Source organism: Podarcis tiliguerta (genome assembly GCF_965153285.1).
Source record: "Podarcis tiliguerta genome assembly, chromosome: 6".
Classification (NCBI taxonomy): Eukaryota; Metazoa; Chordata; class Lepidosauria; order Squamata; family Lacertidae; genus Podarcis; species Podarcis tiliguerta.
In genome coordinates, this window is record NC_139539.1 from 26,889,490 (window position 1) to 26,914,370 (window position 24,881).

The 24,881-nt window shown below is 47.2% G+C and overlaps 2 protein-coding genes across 4 annotated transcripts in view; one reads left to right on the plus strand and one right to left on the minus strand.

Annotated features, from left to right (window-relative positions):
• L3MBTL1 (L3MBTL histone methyl-lysine binding protein 1) overlaps nucleotides 1-2,391 on the minus strand; it is a 41,507-nt gene extending 39,116 nt beyond the window's left edge. Inside the window, exons 1-2 of one of the 3 annotated variants that reach the window (XM_083446848.1) lie at nucleotides 1,943-2,391; nucleotides 1,283-1,374 (exon numbers count right to left, since the gene is read on the minus strand). The gene's annotated coding sequence lies outside the window, so the exon portion shown is untranslated. Of the gene's footprint in view, nucleotides 1-359; nucleotides 507-1,282; nucleotides 1,375-1,942 lie in introns of those variants that run through there. The other 2 variants (XM_083446850.1, XM_083446849.1) reach the window with 2 other exon arrangements.
• LOC310680353 (uncharacterized protein) overlaps nucleotides 1-24,881 on the plus strand; it is a 339,545-nt gene that overhangs the window by 155,320 nt on the left and 159,344 nt on the right. The gene's annotated exons all lie outside the window — the stretch shown is intronic.

The following is a 24,881-nucleotide window of genomic DNA, read 5'->3' on the forward strand; positions in this document are numbered from 1 at the left end:
CTTCATACAAAACCCCAAACCACTTCCTTCAAGATCAAACCAATGGAGAGTAAAACATTGCAGAAGGGGGCAGGATAAGGGTGGGAGAAAGGGATGCAGAAATTCCTGGGACCCTTTATTTTTGTAAAGAGATGGGAGATGGAGTCAGGTGTGTTGAAACCCACACGTTTCAACTGGCAGGACAAAATGGGCCCATGTGCTGGAGGGAATATGGTAATAGCCCATGCACACTTCCAGAATTAAAACCACAAATGAAACACAGACAAAAACCAAAAAAACTTGGGCCAATACTTCCAAGGCAGCTCAGACCTCAAGGGAGATGCTATTGGTACTGCCTGTGTGCCCCCATAATAAAGTACCTGGGTTGCAGAAATTGTTCTCAGCAAATATTCACTTTCATGCATCAGAACCCCAATCTTCCAAGAGGTGAAAGGGTGGCTCCCCCCACCTTAAAATGAAAAGGAGAAAGACTTCGCTGCACACACAGGCAAAGCGTGAGTTGTGTCCCTCTCTCTGGTCTCCAGCAAAGGGCGGCTACTACAAACCCGTCAAAGTCTTTACTTTTAAAAAAACATCAAAATGGCGGAATTCTCCCTCTTTTTATTCTGTTGCACAGGCAGAGATCCCCTTTATTTGAAAGAGAGGCAAGGCATGAAATTATTCGAAGGAGAAAGTTTGTGAAAACGACCCCTTTTCTCTCCCTCCCTTGCAAAATCAGTGCCCACGTCTCATCTCCCCTCCCCTCGTCCCCCCCCCCCTTTCTGCATAGCTTCATCCTAACTCTTTTATATCGTATTTATGGGAGAGGGGCTTCAAATTATCATTCCCCGCGTGTAAAACATGGAAACTGCAATATGAAAAAAGCGCCCCAGAATTTTGTACAGCCCAATTTTGCAACAAACCCGGCTACTAAGTCTTGGGGTGCTTTTCCCCCTCTGTTCCCCCTCCCGCCTTCTCTCTCTCTGTCTCTGCCAATCTTGCAGATCCCCCCCCCCCTTTAGTTTTAACTACATTGTTCCTTGCAAAAAGCAAATGCAACTGAAATGAATTCGCGGTCCCCACTCGAGTGGGGTGGTGGGAGGAAGAAGGGGAGAAAATCAAAATGCTGGCATATCCACTTGCAAAAAAAATAAAAAATAGCAGGCAGGCACCACAATTTCGAATCGATGCATTGCATGCAAAGCGGAGCAAAAGGTCTGCAGAGCACGCGGCGGACCTTTACCGAGCTGCATTTTGATGATTTAAAGAGGTTTATAAATTACTTTCTTATCTGATTCCTTACCTACAATCATCAGCCTGTGGTCACTGAATGCTGAGCCTGCGGGAACCTCAGGCTGGCCGCGCCTGCGCGCACAGGGGGCGGGGCTGCCTTCCCTGCAGAAATGCACAGGGCGATGAAATTGACAAGCAAAGCATATTTAATATACAGAAAAAGAGAGACAGAGAGAGGGGGGGGAGAGTGGAGGGGGCGGGAGAGAAGGAGCCGAGCATTATCCACGCTGCAATCCCCATTTTCATAGAAATATAATATTAACCCAACTAGTAACCCGTCTTTCCCCCACCCTGTACAGCAAGCAGGCTTTCTACGCTGATGCGACCGTGCTGGGGAGGGTTTCCTCCGATGCACTTCCACATCCCCCCTTCGCTATATCTCAAATAAAATGCAAACACCGTTTTTCCTTTTTGAGTGTGTTTACGTGCTTGGTGGTTTTTTTTAAAAAAAGCATCCTGTCAACGCATCCAGATTTTAGTGTCATGCATGCACCAAATTATAGGTGTCTCTCTTTCTGCATTGGGGTCGGAGGGAGGCGAAGGGGTTTCTTTATTTATTTTAACGGTATCTAAATGATCCTGGCTTGTCTTCTCTCCCTCCTCCCCCGCGCCTTCCTAACGGAGCTTCCCAATTCCACCCTCCCTAGGTTGAAGATGGCCAGCTCCTTACGCTGCGCAAACGTCGCCTGGTTCCTGGAGGATCCCGGTGCCTTGGAGGTGCGCAAGGCACCCCTTCCTCCTCCGCTTTCAGGGCTCAGTCCCTCCGCTTTTTACCGCATCCTACCCCTGCCTGCCGCCGCCGCCGCCACCCCACCAAAATCCGGCCCCCCGGATTGTGTTTTAAGGGGTCGTCCGCCCCGGTTGCATCGCAGGAGGAGGCGCATTCTGGAAACCTGTCGAGAGCGAGGGGGTGGGCTGCTGTGGGAGGCGCGGAAGCAGCTAGATCCGTTTTCGAGGGCGCTGGTGTAAACGAGAGCGGAGCGAAACCCCTTCCATGGAGCCACGAGCCGGCTGCCCGCTCTGCGAGGAGGACCGTTTCCAGCACAGCAGAGAAACGCAGGGGCGTTTGGTTTTGGGTCCGTCCGCTGCGTCGGACAGAGGAGGAATTAAGGGAGCGCGGCTGCTGTGGCACGTCTCCGCCAACATGTATCGGATGAAAACAGGGACGTCCAACATTTCACTGATGAAAATAGGGACGCCCTATTTAACAACAACAACAATTTTGCTATTTACAGCCCACCCATCTGACTGGGTTGCTCCAGTCACTCTGGGTGGCTTCCGACAGATATAATAAAACAGTGGAAGTTATAAATATACAGGGCTGCCTTCTGATGGCTCAGAGATTGGATAAGTCCATACCCTCCAACGTTTCTCCAATGAAAGCTGTGGGTTAAACCACAGAGCCTAGGACTTGCCGATCAGAAGGTCGGCGGTTCAAATCCCTGTGACGGGGTAAGCGCCCGTTGCTTGGTCCCAGCTCCTGCCAACCTAGCAGTTCGAAAACACGTGAAAGTGCAAATAGATAAATAGGTACCGCTCCGGCAGGAAGGTAAACGAGTTTCCGTGCACTGCTCTGGTTCACAAGAAGTGGCTTAGTGATGCTAGCCACATGTACGCTGGCTCCCTCGGCCAGTAAAGCAAGATGAGCGCCGCAACCCCAGAGTTGGTCATGACTGGACCTAATTGTCAGGGGTCCCTTTACCTTTACTTTAAGGAAAAGCAGGAAATTCCAAGATCAAATCAGAAACCAGGACGGCTTCTCTCCCTGGAAAATAGGGACACTTGGAGGGTCTGTGGGCACTGCATCAGAGAACACCCCAACTATGGTTTAGAATGGAGTGTGAGAAACAAGTGGTGCACCGATTGTGGGTGTCACACAGGCACCACTGAAATTTGAGACACCTTTATACATGTACCACGTGTACATGTGTTGGGCTGTGAAGATTGGGCTTGAATGGCGAGCAGTTGTGAAAGGGTCCAGCCAGAAGCACCACTATGCACATGCTATACCATGGGTAAGCACGCTAAGGACCAGGGGCCGGATCCAGCCCAATTGCCTTCTCATTCTGGCCCGTGGACAGTCTGGGAATCAGCATGTTTTTACCTGAGTAGAATGTGTCCTTTTATTTAAAATGCATCTCTGGGTTATTTGTGTGGCATAGGAATTCGTTCATTCCCCCCCCCCCCCCAAAAAAAATAGTCCGGCCCACCACATGGTCTGAGGGACAGTGGACCGGCCTATGGCTGAAAAAGGTTACTGACCCCTGCGCTATACCTTTAAAGCCCATTTTCCCTGCTCAGAGAAGTCTGGGCCTTTTGGCTTGTTAAGGGTTGCTGGGATTCATAACTCTGTGAAGGGTAAACTACAGCACCCATAATTCTTTGAGGAAGAGAACGTGATTCGAATTGGCTTTAAGGGATTAGTAGTTTGTTTTACAATATTTATATACCACTTGATTTACAAAAGGAATCAAACAATATAATTGTCAATTAAAAAAGCAGAAAGAACCATTTAAAACATTCAAAAAATAATCGAAACCAACAATAAGCTAAAAATCAGGTTAAAATATGGCAATGTTCTACATGTCTGGTACAGTGGTATCTCGGGTTAAGTACTTAATTCGTTCTGGAGGTCCGTTCTTAACCTGAAACTGTTCTTAACCCGAGTTACCACTTTAGCTAATGGGGCCTCCCGCTGCACCGCTGGAGCACGATTTCTGTTCTCATCCTGAAGCAAAGTTCTTAACCTGAAGCACTATTTCTGGGTTAGCGGAGTCTGTAACCTGAAGCGTATGTAACCTGAAGCGTATGTAACCCAAGGTACCACTGTATAGGCTGCTTCTAGACAATCTATGTTTTTGAGGTTAGGATTCAATTACATGCCAGCAAATTAGGTTGGGCAATTAAAGTTGGTTTTGGAGGTCTTGCTCAACAAATCCACTTCTCCAAAAGATTGGACTTTTTGCAAGGAACATCTGATGTCATCTAATCTCTTTGCAAACAAAGCTCAATATATGGGTTATTCAGAAGCCACCAACAAAATTCAATTTGGGGGAGGGGGGAACCAGGCTTGTTGTGTCAATGAACTGTAAATGTGCAACCTGAATTTGCAGGTGTGTGACTGAATCCCACCCCAAAATAGTGACAGTCTAGAAACACCTGTTCTGATACTCCAAAATGATGGGAAGAAGTGTGGGGGGGGGGGGCATTTGCGGGATGCAACATTGTTCAACCTTGTTGCAAGCAAGTCAGAATGAATGCTCAACAACAGGGTTGCCATTATGTCCTTTTTCCCCCAGAACACAAATTACGCTCCTGTAGGGATGGGGTGTCAATTTTGTTTTTTTCTCAGTTTCTCATTTTGGATTTAAATACTTTTTAGCAAATATTTTAAAACTGCATTTAAATCCAATACAGTTGGATACATCAGCATTTTATTACGGATTTCTCCTGTTATGCACATTTTGTATGCAATTTCCCCTAAAATAATGCATTTTTGTATGTTATCCTCACATTTCACTCTAGCATATAGAGCATGGGTAGGCAAACAAAGGCCAGGGGGTCGGATCCGGCCCAATTGCCTTCTAAATCCAGGCCACGGACGGTCCGGGAATCAGCATGTTTTTACATGAGTAGAATGTGTCCTTTTATTTAAAATGCATCTCTGGGTTATTTGTGGGGCCCTCCTGGTGTTTTTACATGAGTAGAATGTGTGCTTTTATTTAAAATGCATCTCTGGGTTATTTGTGGGGCATAGGAATTCATTCATTATTTTTTTCAAAATATAGTCCGGCCCCCACAAGGTCTGAGGGACAGTGGACTGGCCCCCTAATGAAAAAGTTTGCTGACCCCTGATATAGAGAGCTGCATTGCAAAATTCAGAGAAATGTAAATTTGGAAGGATGTCTCTGTTCCAGTTCATGTATGGTTTCAGAAAGTGCAAATTAGAGAGGTTCACCTAAAATGCAAAATGAATCAAATCTCTCCCCCATCCCTGTTAACCAGACACCAAATCTGAAAGCAGCAGCCTAGCTCAGGGGTTCACAAAGCAGACCACGGGAGGCAGTGGCGTAGCGTGGGTTGTCAGCATCCGGGGCAAGGCAAGTAATTTGCGCCCCCTAACCCGTGGATTTGCGCCCCCTAACCCTAACCCCCAGATGTTGCGCCCGGTGCGGCCGGCCCCCCCTGCACCCCCCACGCTACGCCACTGACGGGAGGACACCAACACCTTGCCACCCTTCCAGCAATTGCTGCCTCAAGCAGTCACTTCATTCTGCCTAATGGTAGGGCCGGCACTGTGTAAGGCATCTACGTAGCATCGTCATCAGGCTGTTAACCTCGTGTGTTTTCTCCACACTTCTACTTTTTTACAAACTGCAGATACTCCAATTGTTGTTGTTTCTGACAGTGTGGAACTGAAGTGCAAGCTCCCCTTAATAGCCTTCATACTATTCTTCCATTTTTATTTTATTTTTAAAGATGTGTAATTTTTATGCGTGCAGTGACCTGTTTGGGGGACAAGAGTGGTGAGCCTGTTGTCATGAATCTATTTCACTGCTTTTTTTAAAAAAGAAAAATTATTGATTTTCCAACAAAATTATACAATTTTATCCAAATTTTTAACAAATTAAATCTTTATGGACTTCCTTCAGCTGCTCTGGTAATCATCCATAGTTATTCTTCAGTACACATTCCCTTCATTATATTGCCATTTGTCTTCCCTCCCTCTTCTATTTCTTTTTGACAATACATCTTAACTTTTACAGTGCTTCTTGAAACCCCACTAGCGTTGTTTGCACATCACACACATTTTTCAGATACTCTACAAACTTTTCCCAGTCTTCGGTAAACTTTTGGTTTCTCACATATCTAATTTTCCCAGTTAGTTTGTCCAGTTCCGCATAGTCTAAAATAATCTATTTCACTGCACCTTCACTATTATTTTTCCAAGTGGCACAATTTTATCAACATGGTTGTTTTCATTTGTGCTAAAATATATCCTCACACAATATAGTCACACACAATAAAATATAGTCACGCAATAGCACTAAAAGTGTTTTAGCCCAATTTTAAAACTGATAAAAAATAAGCATGCTGCCTTTTCAAGTCTCATCAGTTAGCATAATTTTAGCACCATGTTTATCCCCATATTCTGATTCTGATCTTCCTTAAACCCTTTTAAAAGCTTTAAGTCATAATGTAAAAATGATTAAATTAAAAGGGCACTTTGGCCAAAATGTTGTTTTTTAAAGGTGTATTCAGCAAAATTGTTCTTTCCCTGCCCACATATCAACACACATAAAAATGTGCATCTTGAGAGAAAATACTTTCAGAAATTCATATTCCCCCCCCAAAGGATTTAAATACTTTTAAGTAACTATATTAAAACTGCATTTAAATCAAAATTTTAAACCTTAAAAAAATATATAAATCAGATTAATGTGGAATTATGAGTGAACATATGGGAAAGTGACAAGGGCTGAGAATACAGTGATTTATCCATCTCTTTCTAAAACACACAAACAGCAGCAGCAAGAGCAAATAATCTTTAGGGCGCCAAATTTTGGCCTCGCACAGGGTACCATATTATGAAAGATTACTGAAGTCCACCCCTGCCTAAAATTGTCTGTTATTCTGCATAAATAGACTAACTGGAGGACAGACAGTTTGCTAATCTTGAGTGATTTTTGTTGTTGTTACACCTTCAAAAGAACAGCAGTCCCTATTTTTGATTTTTTAAGAGTCTCTTCTCCTTCCCCACCCCTGGATTTTTCAGCTTTAAATGTATGTATGTGTGCATGTGGAGTTTTAGCTGTCCCAGTTTCCATAACGACACAATATACTTTCAGGACTGCAGTGTCAATTTTTAATCATATCACATTATTTTGGAATTTGATTGCATTGGTGTGGAACTTGGGTTGCTATAACAACTGTGCAGTTAAAAATATATATACACAATTCTACGTTGTGGTAACATAGTCCTAACACCTAGATAGGTAACAGGTTTTGTGTTTATTTAAATTTGCAGTCTGCTTCATCTCCCAAGGCTTCAGGCAGGTGACTTCACAAACTCATAAATGCCTGTATTTTATTTTTAAACATATATGAAACTAATATGGGGTGGAGGAGGGAAGAGAGCAATCACAGGCATCACCCTTTTTTAAAAAAAAAAAACAAATTTTTATTCACTTTCTTTTCTATCATTACATACATCTCATATCAATAACATACATATTACACCTCTTCAGCCCTTCCATCCCGGGCTTCCCTCAGCTTCTTATTACATACTGCTGTTTCTTAAAATCCACTATATGGTTTCTTCATTATTTTAAATGTTTTCTATTAATAAATATGTGAGTGTTTATTTAAATCCTGCCATCAAGTCAATGTTCTTTATTTCTGCAAATATATTATAAAAGGTTCCAACTCTTTTTCAAAGGCACTGTGGTGCTTTCCCCGTAGTCTATCCATAAGTTTCGCCAGTTCTGCATAATTCATCAATTTCTCTTGCCGTTGTTCTTTTGTTGGAATTTCTCTAGTCTTCCAGTTTTGTGCTATCAGAATTCTTGCCGCCGTAGTAGCATATATATAAAATGTCCTATTCTCTTTCAGCAGATCTTGACCTAAAATACCTAACAGGAAAGCTTCTGGTTGTATAACAAATGTTATTTTCAACATTTTCTTCAATTCATTGTGTATCATTTCCCAATATATTTTTACATTTTTACAATCCCACCACATATGATAAAAAGTACCTTCACCCTCACACCTCCAACACTCCTTCTTTTCATTTTTATACATTTTTGCTAATTTGACTGGTGATATCTACCATCTCTAAATCATCTTCATGTAATTCTCTCTCAGCAATATACAGTCTGTAAATTTCAAATTTACTTTCCACAGTTTTGTCCAGTCTTCAAATCGTATATTGTGGCCTATATCTTGTGCCCATTTTATCATCACCGGCTTTACTTCTTCATCTTTAGTTTCCCATTCCAAAAGGATATTGTATGCCTTTTTTAATAATTTAGAATTTTCTTCTATCTCTTCCTTTTGGAATTTGGAAACCGAATATGAAAAACTTTTCTTATTATCCTCTTTGAAAATATCATTTAGCTGTTTATGGTGCAACCAACTTTGAAGATGTTCTTTTATTTCTTCATATTCTTTCAGTTTTAGTTTTCCCTCCTGTTCTACCAATAATTCTCTATATGTTGGCCATTCTCCATTTTTTTCCAATGTGTTAAGTGACAATGCCTCAATAGGTGATAGCCACCAAGGTGTATTAGATTCTAGTAATTCTTTATATTTTCCCCCAACTTTGAACAATGATCTCCTTATTATATGATTGTGGAACTCTTTATGTATTTTTGCCTTTCCATACCATAGATAAGCATCCCATCCAAATCTGTTGCCATGTCCTTCCAGTTCTGTTATTTCTCCTTATCTAACCACAGGCATCACCCTTGAGCAACTTGGAGGAAAAGGAATGGGGAAAGTGTTCCTCCGCTTCCTCCTTATCAGCCCTCCTCTGTACAGGCTCAGCCACTCAAAGTCAGCTCAAAAGCAAAGGTGTCTTGAAATGCTTCTAGAAGGTGCAGATGGTTCAGCTTTGGTGAATCTTCAGGAAGAGGGAACCTAGGATTCCTGCCTTTTCAAGTGGCAAATTATGATGTAGAACAGGGGTAGGCAACCTAAGGCCTGGGGGGGGCGGATCTGGCCCAATCGCCTTCTAAATCCGGCCTGCAGTGTGTTTTTACCTGAGTAGAGTGTGTCCTTTTATTTAAAATGCCTCTCTGGGTTATTTGTGGGGCATAGGAACTCGTTTATTTATTTATTTTTTCAAAACACAGCGGTACCTCGGGTTACATTCGCTTCAGGTTACATACGCTTCAGATTACAGACTCTGCTAACCTAGAAATAGTACCTCGGGTTAAGAACTTTGCTTCAGGATGAGAATAGAAATCACATGGCAGCAGCAGGAGGCCCCATTAGCTAAAGTGGTGCTTCAGGTTAAGAAGAGTTTCAGGTTAAGAACGGACCTCCGGAAAGAATTAAGTACATAACCAGAGGTACCACTGTATAGTTCGCCCCACCACATGGTCTGAGGGACGGTGGACTGGCCCACAGCTGAAAAAGGTTGTTGACCCCTGGTGTAGAAGGACTCCAGTTCTATATCCAATACCTCAAGGATTGCCTCTCTCCATATGAACCTACCAGGACTGCTGGGGCGGTCCCCCCCCCCCCCCGCTGCTACAAAACATGGAGGTTCCCCAGCCATAACTGACACTTGCTTATACAGCCATCATTACTCAGAGTTAGAATAATAGAATTATAGAGCTGGAAGCGACCACAACGGTAATCTATTCCAACCCCTGCAATGTGGAAATCTTTTGTCCTACTTGGGGCTGAACCAAAGTTAGTCCTACTCAGAGTAGACTGATTGAAATTCATTGATATGGACTAACTTGGTTCATTCATTTCTTTTCTTTTGTAAAAAATTTTTTGACAAAGTAATCATCAGAAATAAATAAGAATAAAAATGTTCACCCCACCACCGAGACCATTCCATTATAACTATCCAACCTCCCAAAATTTCAATGGTTTGACCCCTTTCCATTTTAACAGTACAAATTCTACAAACACCCTCCCTATCTCCTCACAATAATTTCTCCTGCATATTCCCTGTGTTTCCTTAATGGTGCATATTAATTCATCATTAATAGCTATGTCCCCCACCTCTTTATACCATTCTTCCATTTTATATTCTGCTTGCCCCTTCCACTTCCTAGCTATAATAATTCATGCAGCTGTCAATAAATTTGTGAGCAAGTCCTTCATAGCCTGTGAACCTCCACCTCATCGTAAATTGATAATAATGCTATCTCTGGTCTTTGGTCAGCTTTAACACAGTGATTTCTGTTATCTCCTTAAACACCCATTGCAGCTCAGGGGCCAAACGTGGCCCTCCAGGCCTCTCTACCTGGCCCTTGGAACTCTTTATTTTTTATTTTATTTTTTAAGTTCATGTACCACCCTTCATCTACAGATCACAGGGTGGCTTATAGTATAAAAACGCAGAATACATAACAAAATAACAAAAACAAGCCAATAAAAATAATATTCCCTCAGGGACCACACCTCTCATTCACCATGCTTCACACCTTAAACATTTTTACCGGACTTGAATGAGTCCTTGAACTCTTACAATGCCTTTTTCTTGTTTGGGAGGAATGTAGAAAGGGTTGTTGGTAGGTAGACTATGGTATGAAGGTAAAAACTACAATAATCACTCCACTCACTTTTGCTACTTGCCCTGTCTGTCACTGTGACCTATGACCCTCAGAAAGTAGCCCACAAAGAAATGCCGCTCTCAGGCTCAGAAAGATTCCTCACTCCCAACATATACAGTGAGGGCGAAAAGTATTTGATCCCCTGCTAAATTTGCCCGTTTGTCCTCTGACGAAGAAATGACCAGTCCATAATTTAAATGGTAGGTTTATTGTAGCTGTGAGAGATAGAGAATAACAACACCTCACATTATATTTCAATGCTATCAGTGTCATCCTCTAGATGTCAGGCTAACCATCTTGCTCACCGAATTTTGTGGCAACGTGGATCTTTCTTGCTGTCACTGCTCATTGCTTTGTTTTAACTGCTGTTTTATATTGGATCTTGGCCGCTGCGTCATTTTTTATTGTTGCCATTTGTTATCTAAGATTATCCACCTTTGTTTGTAGCAGTTTCCAGAGCAGTTAGGTCTGTTCATCAGTTGTAGCAGAAGAGCAAAGAGACTTGTGGTACCTTAAAGACTAATACTGTTATTGTAAGACTAAAACAGTATACAGTACACTTCTTTGGATGTGGGAAGTATTATTCTGAGTCACAGAAGTGTGTCTTTCTTTCTTTTTCTTTCTTTCTTTCTTTCTTTCTTTCTTTCTTTCTTTCTTTCTTTCTCTCTCTCTCTCTCTCTCTCTCACACACACACACACACACACAAAATCACTTACTTACCAGGGATTATGAACCAGTGAGGTCAGAGAGAAAGGAAATGTTTTCACTCTAACCTCACTGTTTATAATCCCTCTTTCAACAATTTGTGTGTGTGTATACTTACACCCAAGCGCTTGTTATACAAAAATTAACTTAACCAAACACAAGAAATGAGTATCCAAATCTTGATATACACACCACAGATTCAGATATCCAAACAGCCAGACCTGCTTCTAGTACTGTAAGCAAATAAGCAGCCTAAAACAAGGCTTACTTTTTTGTGCTTTGCTGGTCTACGGCAGCCATTTTGCCAGAAACCATGGTGGGATGGAGGGAGAAAGAGGGAGAGGTCAGACAAATAACTGATTGTCTTTTGCAAGGTTTCAGAGGTTTTCCCGGATTTTCCGTGTGTTCTTTTGTCATCCTGGGTTCAAAATTCTATGGTCAGGAATGCATTAGAAATTTCTCCATAGGAAAAAATGGAAATTGCCTCATTGTTATGCAAACGTTTGCCTAAAAAAAGATTTCCTGAAAACGCATTGTGTTCATATAGCAGGACCTGCACTTAATGTAGCTGATAAAGTGGACCATCACCCCCATTCTGAACCATAGTCATTAAGGTGCCGTCAGGCTCTTTGATGTTTCTCCAACAACAGACTAACATGGCTGCCTCTGTGGAAATTTACACAGTTCTGATGTTCTGTGAGATTGTGGTTAAAAAACACACCTTGTGGTCCCCTGGGATGGGCCCCCTCAACCTTAGAATCAATCCTGGCTGTGGGAGAGGATGCCTGGGAAATAGAGTGCTTCCACTTGGCAGCTTTCTTATTTCTTTCCAGGCACAATTCAAGGTGCTCATTTTGCTCTATGGGCGCTGCTTCCACATAACAGCTTATTGTGGACTCCTTGATGATCATCCACACAAGTTTTGCATTACTTCACCCTCATCAAAATTCCATACCATATCCCTGCTCTCCTTCTCACTTTAATTCAGATTTACTTTTCTTGTGAGCCTCTCCCCCCCCCCCCCATACTGGATTTTCCACAGAAGTGGTAAAGATGAATCAAATGGGAACATAATATAGGATGTCATTTTGATGAGGGTGTTGTCATGTGAAATGCTGCACAAAAGATGCATGCATGAGCAGCCCCAAGCCCACTACTGGCTGCCATGCGGAAGCAGCACTCACAGATCCAAAGTAGCCTGGAAGACAATAGGAAGCCCGTGGAGACCCTGGTTAAATGCACTTTTATTGGACTGCTGCTTCCTTCATCATTTGGAGCTTTTATATCAAGCACGTTACAATAACTACGCCCAATGTTTTGAAGTGTAATCTTGTTGAAATACAATTGTTAGTCTGAATCCTACAACAAAATCACAGCGTTCCCCACAAATGGATTTGAAAAGAGCTTCAAGTTGATAACCAACCACTTCAGATATTGCAGCGAGTGCAAAGACAACAGTGCTTCACACTTCCTCTCTCTGCATTTCTACGCTTCTCATCGAAAGGGAAAAGAAAGGCATCCACTCAGTTTCAGAAGAAAATATACACCTCACAGTGGGGAGCAACCATGTAATAATAATAATAATAATAATAATAATAATAATAATAATAATAATTTATTTGTACCCTGCCCATCTGGCTGGGTTTCCCCAGCCACTCTGGGCAGCTTCCAACAAAGATTAAAAATACATTAAAATGTCACACATTAAAAACTTCCCTGTATCATTCTCCCCCACCATCATTGGACTTCAGGAGATGGGAGAGAAACCATAAACCCACTCTCTTTCTCACTGTTTCTTTAGCACGCTCAAAGAGGCTCTGATATGAGTCTCAGGTATTATTGCAATGGATCCAGGAATATTTCAAATTTAAGAAGCCAGTACTCTGTCACTAACAGGAGTCGCTATTTTTCCCAGTTCAAAAGGGCTTCCTTTATTATTGTCCATATTCAGCATTAACTGGATCATCTGTACCCAGTCATTGGGTAGCTGGGTCCAAGCCTTGTTTTGGATAAAAAGGTATGATGAAGTTTTTAGTGCTATCAGAAAACACTAACACTGGACCCCTCCTTTTTTTTGCAGTGTTATCCAACAGTCAGATAATATACAGTCATAGTTTGGATCTCAAATGTCTTGGCTCCCAAACAAATCGACTCCCAAATGATCGAATCCTGGAAGTGAGTTTTCGAACGATTTTCAGAAGCTGAATGTCCGGCATGGCTTCCGCGGCTTCCAATTGGCTGCAGGAGCTTCTTACAGCCAATTGGAAGCTGTGTTTTGGTTTATGAATGTTTTTGAAGTCGAATGGACTTCTGGAACAGATTGTGTTTGACTTCCAAGGTACGACTGTACACTGAATTGTAGGGGGAATAAGATGGGGTCTTGCAGCACTCCACACTGATCCCAATGTAAAGGGAGGCAGGAAGAGAGCAATTTCTTGCTATCATCCTTTCCCTGCCAGGAATGACTGTAATCATTTGAGTCGTCCTGAAAAACACCCTACCAGGCCCTCTTCTCGTCATATACCCCCAGTCCTCATGATAGTATCAAATCATACCCAAAAGATCTACTATTATTGATGACATTCATAAAGCAAAGCAGGGTCCGGTATGGTTTCAAATTGGATGGGAGACCATGTGTTGAGATTCCTGCATTGCAGGGGTTTGGACTAGATGCCCCCAGAGTTCACTGCTAACTCTATAATTCTATGAGTCGATGACCTTAAGATTGTCAACCAAAGTGCATGACTCCTCCTCCCTTTTAACACAACACATTTGTAATGTGTTCCTAGTGTTCCCTGCTTTGGAATGCATCATTTCAGAATGAAATGGGCTATACAAAGTGAAAGGCTTGTATTTAAATCAACTGAACTTTCTAATTCACAAATGTGAGAAATTAAATACATATATTTAGCATCACCTGTGAAACTCCCTAGCATTACAGTGGTACCTTCGGTTAAGTACTTAATTCGTTCCGGAGGTCTGTTCTTAACCTGAAGCACCACTTTAGCTAATAGGGCCTCCTGTTGCCGCCGCACTGCTGGAGCACGATTTCTGTTCTCATCCTGAAGCAAAGTTCTTAACCTGAAGCACTATTTCTGGGTTAGTGGAGTCTGTAACCTGAAGCGTATGTAACCCGAGGTACCACTGTATATTTAATTTGAAATCAGGATTAACACATTTGATAGGAGGCTACAGAATGCTGAAGAAATGTTTACTGAAAATATATACACCACTCTCTGCTACTTTGCAATGAGGTGACACGAGAATGAGGCAGAAAACTGAGTGCCTCTTTAGCAGAGGAAGAGAACAGTCGAGAAATCAAAGAACAGATTTCAGCGCAGCACTATTCTGAAGCAGCTACTTGCTCCCCTCCACACACATCAGTGTCCATGTTCTTGATGCTTGGGCCAGTTAAAACTCGTGGGAGGTGGAAAGTTGTCACTTTGGACAGCACCTTGAAGTATTAAAAGAGGAAGAGAGTGACTTTCTTTCTTTCAGTCTTCTAAGTAATGTCCAGAGTCACTTCCAGACACAGCATTGAGAGTCCCAAGTTCTCACGTCCTTGAGATTCCACAGCAAGCAAGAGATGTGCAACTTTGTCTGCAAAATGGTGGACAAGCATAAACTTCATCAGGTTGTTCATCATCCCCGGAACCTTGACTAGGTTGGCTCTTTACAGATTTAAGGGCCACTACAGCTGCCACAAGGGACGCGGGTGGCACTGTGGGTTAAACCACAGAGCCTACGACTTGCCGAGCAGAAGGTCGGCGGTTCGAATCCCCGTGACGGGGTGAGCTCCCGTTGCTTGGTCCCTTCTTCTGCCAACCTAGCAGTTCGAAAGCATGTCAAAGTGCAAGTAGATAAATAGGTACCACTCTGGCGGGATGGTAAGCGGCGTTTCCGTGCTCTGGTTCGCCTGAAGCAGCTTAGTCATGCTAGCCACATGACTGTACGCCGGCTGTACGCCGGCTCCCTTGGCCAATAAAGTGAGATGAGCACCGCAACACCAGAGTCGGTCACGACTGCACCTAATGGTCAGGGGTCCCTTTACCTTTTTACAGCTGCCACAGCAGTCTATGTAAAGTTAACTCTGTGGTTGAGCCCTCCTGGCTCCATCTGCCTGAGAATGTCACTGTGATGGCCTGGGATTCCGATTCGGAGGATGAAACAGAGGAATCCCGGCCTGCACAGGAGTCCCCGCCTCCAGGGCCGGCTGAACTGGGGCCAGGCCTAGATGCTGAAGAGCCTGCACCTGTGGCAGTGCATCAGGAGCTGGCCCCAGGTGAAGCCCTTCTGGCCCCAGAGAGGCTTGACGACTCAGTGGCCACAGGTGAGCCTCCTCCAGGGCCCAGTAACCCTTCGGCCTCTCCTGATCTGCAGAGGTTCAGAGCAGAGAGGCGAAGGGAACTGGTTGCCCCCAGGAGGAGTGCTCGCCTTAAGGCCAGAGGAGGCGGGGCTCCTGGGGGCCGGGACCGCCCCTGGCCTTAGAAGAGGATAAAAGCCCAGTCAGCCCGGCCCCAGGTTGCGGGAGCAACGTCGTTGTTGGCTTCGGACCTTCCTGCGTTCTTGATCCCTGCTCGGCCTCCTGTTCCTGACTATCCGGTACTCCTGTTCCCTGCTCGGCCTCCTGTTCCCGACCATCCGGTGTACCTGTTCCCTGCACAGCCTCCTGTTCCAGCGTTCCTGTTCACCGCCCGGCACTCTGCCTCGGACCTTGCCCCTCTTCGTGTGGACTTTGCTACACCCAAGGTACCTTACCCCCGGGACCAGCACAGTTTGCTCCCGCCACCTCCCGCACTCCCCCTTCGTCGGGGTGCGTTCGGGAAGAGCCAGAGGCCATGGCTGAACAGGCGGCTGCACTGGTGGCTTTGGCCCAGGAGAACCAGGCCTTGTCTCACACCGTGCAGCAGCTCAGTGACGCGGTTGAGGCACTTCAGCAACGCTTGGAAGCCCTACCGGCTTCTGGGGCCGACGCCCCGGCTCCGGGCAAGTACCCAGTGGCTTTGCCTGAGAAATTTGATGGAGCCCCGGCCAGCTTTCCCATGTTCCTGGCCCAGGCCAAACTGTATATTCAGGGGCGAGCCCGGAACTTTCCTGACGACCGTACCAAGGTGCACTTTTTGATTAGCTTGTTAAAGGACCAGGCGGCCAAGTGGGCGTTGCCGCTACTCAGGCAAGACTCCCCCTTGCTGGCAGACTATACGGGGTTTTGCAATCGTTTGGAGGCCGCGTTCGGCAACCCCCAGAAAGAGAGTCAAGCCAACCGGGCGATTCGGCATTTGAAACAGGGCAAGTCCACGGTGGCCACATATACCACGGAGTTCCGGCTGTTGGCACAGGACTTGACCTGGAATGACTCGGCACTGCGGGACCAGTATCTCGAAGGGCTTTCGGACGAGGTACTGGACCAGTTGGCCACAATGGAACGCCCCACCACGCTGGACACTCTCATTCAACGGAGTCTACAAATAGGCGACCGGTTAGAGGATCGTCGTCAGGCCCGGGGTCGCCGACACTTCCAGTTCACGGCACCAGCTTTTTCCGGCAGCCCCACGGTCACAACTGATTTAACGGAGGAGCCTATGCAGCTCGGGGCAGTGCGGCCACGCCTTTCCCCCGCAGAGAAGGCGCGGCGTCGGGATGGAAATCTCTGTCTTTACTGTGGCGGAAGTGGACACTTCGCTCGGTCCTGCCCTGAGAAACGCCAGCCGCAGGGAAACCGCCAACCCCAGTAGCTGATGGCCCTAGCTACCGGGGGTCCCAAACCGTACAGAATGGGCCCGCACCAATGGACTTGCAACATCTTATGGTTTCGGTACGTTTATACCCTCCAGGTGGGCCCTGGATCCTCACCCATGCTTTGGTAGATTCAGGGGCAACCCGCTCCTATATGGACGCTGCTTTTGCCGCCCATCATCAGGTGCCACTTCGGAACAAGCCAGTACCGGTCCAGGTGGAAGCGATTGACGGACGACTTCTGCGTTCAGGTGCCGTTACTCAGGAGACCCAGCCTCTGGTCCTGTGTCTCCAGCAGCACCGGGAGTTGCGAACTTTGGACATTGCCTCTATGCCCCGCTTCCCCCTGGTGCTCGGGATGGACTGGCTGGAGGCCCACAACGTTCAGATTGACTGGGTCAAACGGACCGTGCACTTCCCAGACCCATGTTCCCATGCTCAATCCGGAACGCTGGCGGCCGCGCCCTCAGAGGAGGCAGCACCCACGCTCCCAGCCGTGTACCAGGACTACCAGGACGTGTTCGAGGAACGGGGGGCAGACCAGCTGCCGCCGCATCGGCCTTTTGACTGCGGCATAGACCTCCAACCCGGAGCGCCTTTACCAGTGAGTCGCTTATATTCCCTAACAGAGCCAGAGCGCGAGGCTTTGCAGGACTTCTTGCGCAAGAACCTGGAGCGTGGGTTCATTAGGCCTTCCACCTCGCCCACCGCGGCGCCGGTGCTTTTTGTTAAGAAGAAATGTGGGGAACTCCGCCCTTGCCATGATTACCGAGCCCTGAACAAAATTACCGTCCCAGACCGGTACCCCATGCCCCTTATCTCGGAGCTGCTGGAGCGGGTGCAAGGGGCACGGGTGTTCACCAAGCTGGACCTCCGGGGGGCCTACAACTTGATTCGGATCCGAGCCGGGGATGAGTGGAAGACAGCGTTTGGGACCCGGTACGGGCAGTTCGAATATTTGGTTATGCCTTTCGGTTTGTGCAACGCGCCTGCTGTGTTTCAACGCTACATCAACCACGTGTTTCAGGACCTGTTAGACAAGTACGTGGTGGTGTATTTGGATGACATACTGATTTACTCCCGTGACCCGGCTCGCCATGAGGGGCATGTCCGGACCGTGCTGCAGCGCTTGCGTGAGCACCGTTTGTACGCAAAGCTCAGCAAGTGCGAGTTCCATCAGCGGACTGTGGACTTCCTTGGTCACCGGCTCTCTCCAGATGGGGTGCAAATGGACCCGGGGAAGGTGACAGCGGTTCAAGAATGGGCGGCACCCCGGAACCGCAAGGACCTACAGCGTTTCCTGGGGTTCGCCAATTACTACCGGACCTTCATCGCTGATTATGCTCATCGCACCACCCCGTTGACCCGGCTACTGCGCCCAAAGACGCCGTTTTCCTGGGACAAGGAGGCAGAGGAGGCGTTTCAGGGGTTGAAGGCCTGTTTCCAGAGGGCACCAATCTTACAACATCCTGACCCCTCTCGACCCTTTGTGGTGGAGACCGACGCTTCCAGTACGGCTCTCGGTGCCGTCTTGTCTCAACAGATTGGTCCTGAAGCGCCACTCTTACCCTGTGCCTTCTATTCCCGCCAGCTCCTACCAGCGGAGCGTAACTATACTGTGTGGGAGCGGGAACTACTGGCCATCAAGGTAGCCTTTGAGGTCTGGCGCCACCATCTTGAGGGGGCACGACATCCGGTGGAGGTGAGAACCGACCACCGGAACCTGGAGTACCTCCAGACCACCCGCAAGCTGAACCAAAGACAGATCCGGTGGGCGTTGTTCTTTTCCCGGTTCCAGTTCCGGATCCGCTACATCCCTAGCTCTCAGAATCAGAAGGCGGATGCCCTGTCCCGGAAACCTGACGACAACGCAGACACGGTACAGCAAGCAGAACCCACCACGATCCTACCTCCGGCTGCATTCCTGGCCACCCAGGAGGCGCAGCCACTGCAGGTTCGGGTGCGGGAACAGCAGCGGGTCGACGCTTGGGCCCAGGAACGACTCCGGGAGCTGGCTGAAGGGTCCAGCCCACAGTATCCGGGGCTGGTCCTGCATCAGGGCCTTCTGCTGCACCACGGTCGTTTGTACATCCCGCCAGGGCCACTACGGCTGGAGGTTCTCCGGATGGCCCATGATGCCCCAGCAGCGGGGCACTTTGGACGGTATCGGACCACCCATCTGGTCAGTCGAGAGTTTTGGTGGCCCCGCCTGAAGGCTGACGTGGCTCGCTACGTTGCTGGTTGTGATGTCTGCCGGCGCGCCAAGGGACCTACCGGGCGACCCCCCGGCCTACTTCAGCCATTGCCAGTTCCACCGCACCCTTGGCACACGGTTTCGTTGGACTTTGTAGTGGACTTACCCTCGTCTCGTGGCTGTACCTGCCTTCTGGTTTTCTCCGACCATTTCACCAAGATGGTGCACTGCGCTCCCTGTCCATCTGTACCCACAGCCAAGGAAACTGCTCAGCTGTACCTTCAGCATGTCTTCCGCCTGCATGGCCTACCTGAGCGCGTGGTGTCCGACCGGGGCGTTCAGTTCACATCCCGGTTCTGGCAAGCACTACACCGGACCCTCGGGACGGAGGTCTGCCTCTCGTCAGCCTACCACCCACAGACCGATGGCCAGACGGAACGGGCGAACGCGGTGCTGGAGCAGTACCTCCGGTGTTACTGCAGCTACCAGCAGGATGACTGGGTCGACCACCTGGCATTGGCGGAGTTCGCCTACAATAACGCGGTGAATGCGTCCACCCAGCAGACCCCGTTCCAGGCCAGTTATGGTTATCATCCACGGCTGTTTCCAGAGGTGCTGCCGACATCCGCAGTCCCGGCGGTGACGGAGTGGCTTCAAGAGCTCCAGTCCCAGCAACAGCTTTTGGTGGAGCAACTGCACCAGGCCAAGGAAGCGTACAAGGCCCAGGCCGACCGCCACCGCCAGGTGGGGCCGGAACTTCGCGTCGGTGACCTGGTTTGGCTCTCCACTCGCCACCTCCACCCCTCTCGACCTTCGCGGAAGTTGGACGCCCGCTTCACCGGCCCGTTCCCTATCGTAGACCAAGTCTCTCCTGTGGCATTTCGTCTCCGGTTACCCGCAACCCTGAAGGTTCACCCGGTCTTCCACAGGTCCCTTTTGAGTCCGGTGGCCCCACCCGACGAGTTCCACCCGAACCGTCCCCGACCGCAGCCAGTGTTGGTTCGGGGAGAGCCTGAGTACGAGGTGGAACGCATCCTGGACTCCCGATACCGCAGGGGGAAGCTGCAGTATCTCATTGACTGGAAGGGGTACGGACCGGAGGACCGTTCCTGGGAACCAGCGGCCAACGTCCACGCACCTGCCTGCCTCCGAGAGTTCCATGCGACGTACCCCGGCAAGCCGGGTCCGGACCCTCGGTTGAGGGGGGGGCCTGGGAGGGGGGATGGTGTGATGGCCTGGGATTCCGATTCGGAGGATGAAACAGAGGAATCCCGGCCTGCACAGGAGTCCCCGCCTCCAGGGCCGGCTGAACTGGGGCCAGGCCTAGATGCTGAAGAGCCTGCACCTGTGGCAGTGCATCAGGAGCTGGCCCCAGGTGAAGCCCTTCTGGCCCCAGAGAGGCTTGACGACTCAGTGGCCACAGGTGAGCCTCCTCCAGGGCCCAGTAACCCTTCGGCCTCTCCTGATCTGCAGAGGTTCAGAGCAGAGAGGCGAAGGGAACTGGTTGCCCCCAGGAGGAGTGCTCGCCTTAAGGCCAGAGGAGGCGGGGCTCCTGGGGGCCGGGACCGCCCCTGGCCTTAGAAGAGGATAAAAGCCCAGTCAGCCCGGCCCCAGGTTGCGGGAGCAACGTCGTTGTTGGCTTCGGACCTTCCTGCGTTCTTGATCCCTGCTCGGCCTCCTGTTCCTGACTATCCGGTACTCCTGTTCCCTGCTCGGCCTCCTGTTCCCGACCATCCGGTGTACCTGTTCCCTGCACAGCCTCCTGTTCCAGCGTTCCTGTTCACCGCCCGGCACTCTGCCTCGGACCTTGCCCCTCTTCGTGTGGACTTTGCTACACCCAAGGTACCTTACCCCCGGGACCAGCACAGTCACTAAATCAGAAGTACTTGGACTGGGAAGCTGTGGGAGAACATACCTGAGAAAAGTACTGGCCATGGCCAACATATTGTTCCTCAGCTTTTGACATGGCAAGAATTTTAGATGCAAAGGGTGCAGGATGCCATCAGTATCAGGGGGTGGGAACTCCTCAGGGAATTCTGGAATCCATTTGACTCAAGGGTCAGACTAAACCAACCAGATATAAAATACCGGGATAGCTGGCTCATTGGTTTGACCTTGAAATGCTGTTGCTGCATTATGGAGAGGATGATAGCTATACATGATTGGTAAACAAAAATGCATACAATGGAACTCCCATCATCTAAAGTCTAAATATATTGCAGTGCTTTTTGTATTCCGTTCACTGTGTTTCCCCCATGCAGCTTTAGGGCAAAGTGAGCACCCTTCCCATTTATCTAAATCTCACTGGTAAATTACAGCAGATATTGCTGGATATGCATGCAAATAGCTTTAGATACAATAAAACTTAATTATTGCACTGTTGATAAAAACCATTAACATGCTTTGTCACTGATAATTGGAGTAATAATGGTTAACATCTCATCTTGTGCCATGCATTTACTGAAAAGCCAAATATGTGTACCACAGCCACAAAAGGAAAGGGGGCTGTGGGGAAAGATGACCAGAATGCAATCTCTTTGGGACAAAGGCAGAGTTTTCAGGTGTCACAGCTCTTTGGAAACACGCAGTGTGATCCACAGCGTTATTGGAGGAAAAAGCCATAATCTATACTTTTATAGGTTGCAGCACAACTGGATATTTATTTAATTAACTTGTATTAAAGAGCACATCAGTTAGGATATCTATGTGCCACCCTGGGCTCCTTTAAGAGAGTGAGACATAACATTTATTAATAAATAAAATGTGTGTGTGCGGGGGGGGGGGGGTATCTGTGCCTTGCCTAAATCAATTGCCTGAAGTGCAACCACAGAATTAAAACAGCACCAGATGCAGTGTAGGCTGGCCCATTAGGGCAAATGGAGCAAACGGGCAGCTGCCCAACCCTCTGCCAGCGTTATCTGCTTCCATCTTCCTTACAACTACTCAGGGTGTGGGTGTAACTGACTATCATTGTGTTGCACAGAGCACTGCTGAACTGCAACAACCCCAAGGTCTGCCAATGCTGGTGACACCAACCATAGGATGGAAACCAAATTGAGCAAACAAGACTTCCTTCCTTCCTTTCCTCCTTCTGCAGCTCCTGGCCTGCCGCCCCAATCTTCCAGAGCAGACTTTGGCAGATGTTACCGAGGGCTGCAAGGGGAAGGAGAGGAAGGGGACATTCAGCTCATGCACTGAATTCAGCCTGGCAGATTTCAGTTTGGTCGATGAATCAAAACATTTTAAGATTTGCTGCAGCCAAGGTTCAAATGTCTAAGCTTGGATGAATTCAAGATTGAATTGTTAAAAAACAGCAAGTGTATTCAATTTGCTACTAGGCCAGGTTCAAGGTTCCTGCATGAACATTGCTGCAAAGCACCTTCAGGACCATCTGTCTTGATCACGGAGATCCTCTGATGACTTGTGGTTCCTCACACCCCTGAAGGTTCGTTGGCCTATTAGAAACTGATCTCTGTTGCAGGTCCCGTCCTGTGGAACTGCTTGTAGAGATTCCACAGGAACCATTCATGTCTTCTTTTAGACATTTCCTAAAAATTGTGTTACTCAGATGACATGCATTTATTCTTTGCAATGCAAATTCATTTTTAGCAACCCAAATTTATTGATGTTTCTGTTGCTTTTATTGGAACATTTATGCTGTGTGCTGCCTTGCTGTGTTTTTATGCGATTGTGGTCTATAGGTTTTTCATAAATCGTAAGAGCATTTTGTGTTGGATTTTTGAAGAAAGAGGAGTCTTCAGAAATAGCCATTGCTGCCGCCGCCACATCTCCTGGGGCCAGTGTGCCATTGTGTGTCCCTGTGAGTGCAGGAACGGGGAGGGGATGGCAGTCCTACACCAGCCCATTCCCTTTGCCAGCTGCAGCTATCTTGTTAATGCAGTAGTGCCTCATTTACGCTGGCAGTCGCTGACCTCCCACAATCAGGCAGAGCTCACTGCTGCCAGAGGAAAGGAAGGACAGCTGCTTATAAAGATAGCCAGGCAAGTATGGAGAGAAAGACTGAGTTGGTGTGGTGTGGAAAGTACTGCTGAGAAGCATGGGGCAAGGAAATGCAATGTAATTCAGCTCTCTTCTCACTCCAGCACTGAACTTCTTTCACTGCTGGAGGAAGACAGGCTATTCCTTGGTTTTCCAAAAAGGTGGACAGGACACCAAGCCTCATGCTTCCTGGTTAGGACAGTTCGTGGACTGATCCTAAAGTTTACGAAGCCTGAAACAGAATCCCCTCCAATGCACTCTGAAGTGTCTTGAAGACTGCTAATTAAAGAGATTTCTAATTCTGAACCATAGTTCTGCTTGTCTCTCAAGACAGAGAGTAACACCATGGGTCGTAATGCAGAAATGTTGACTTTCTGCATTAATCAATTTGTTATTTTAATTCTGAATACCATTTTATTAACTTTACATTGATATAACAATCCAGCCTCAAGGGCATCCTTATTAAGCGTTCCTGAATTCTGTTCTTAATGGCAAGCCAAATTGCTATGCTTTTATCCTTTCCTCTTTTGATTTATAAAGCAAGCAGTAATTACATGTGCTGGATGTGATGCCAGCTCAATCACAACTGTTCTTCAGAGATGTGAAAGCAATGGGGGGGGGGAGTTTTTCCAAGTATTAGTCTCCCATTTGTAGAGTGGGACTGTTCATGCTACATGTGGACATCCTGTGTGCCAGAAGGGGCCAAGGAAGAGGAGAAAGACTGTGAACCCCCATGTTCTGCGGGGAAGTCCTGGATTTTGAGAAAGACCCTGAAAAGTATCAGAAGTGAGGAATGTATATGCACACAGCCAATGTGATACAGTGCTTAAACCTTCTGCAACCTGGTGCCCTCCAAATGTTTTGGCCTATAACTCCTCATTTAGATGAGTTGTCCAAAACATCTGAAAGAAACCAGGACTGGAAAACTGGGTTAGAAGACTAAGACCAGTAAGATCCAGTTTCCGATCAGCCCTCTTCCAACCGTGAAGCCATTGAGAGGGCTGGATGGATGCCAATCCTGCCTTTCTCCTCACAACAGGCACTTCCTAGGTGGAACAGCGAAAGCTGCAGCCATCTGCAGAACTAGTTCCAAACTTAGGGAGACCTTCAAACCTGTGAGCTGGGCAATTCTCAGTTCAAGAGATGCTGCAGCAGCTGAACAGCCTTGACCCAAGTAAACAGAACCAATGCAAAGGTGTGTTTGTATCACCCACTTGATGAGAAAATAAAGCAAATTGATGTACACCCAAATAAGCAGGATGCTCTCCAGCTGCTTTGCATACTGAATGCTGTACTGAAATCAATGCAGGTCAAATAACCTACACTGAGACTCTGATGCAGATTTAGATGCAACCCACAGTACTGCCCGATCTTAACTAAGCATTAGCAAGCTTGCCCATGTCCATTCTAAAACCAGCAGCAGCCACCTGACCGGGGTTTCCATGGGACTAGAAGGGTAAGAGGTAGTGTTGTGTGTCACTATCATCAAGTTCACACTTTATACCAAGCCTCTAGGAAATTGGTCTTCAACTTATGGGTTGGAGGACCCAATACCAGGTTAGATGGTATTACCATCTAAGATGAGTGGCAACAGCAGCAATGCCACTATGCAAATATAGGGTAAAAAAAGCAATGGATCCCCAAATGAATGTTTGGCTTAAAGCTGGGCCTCAGGTGGGAA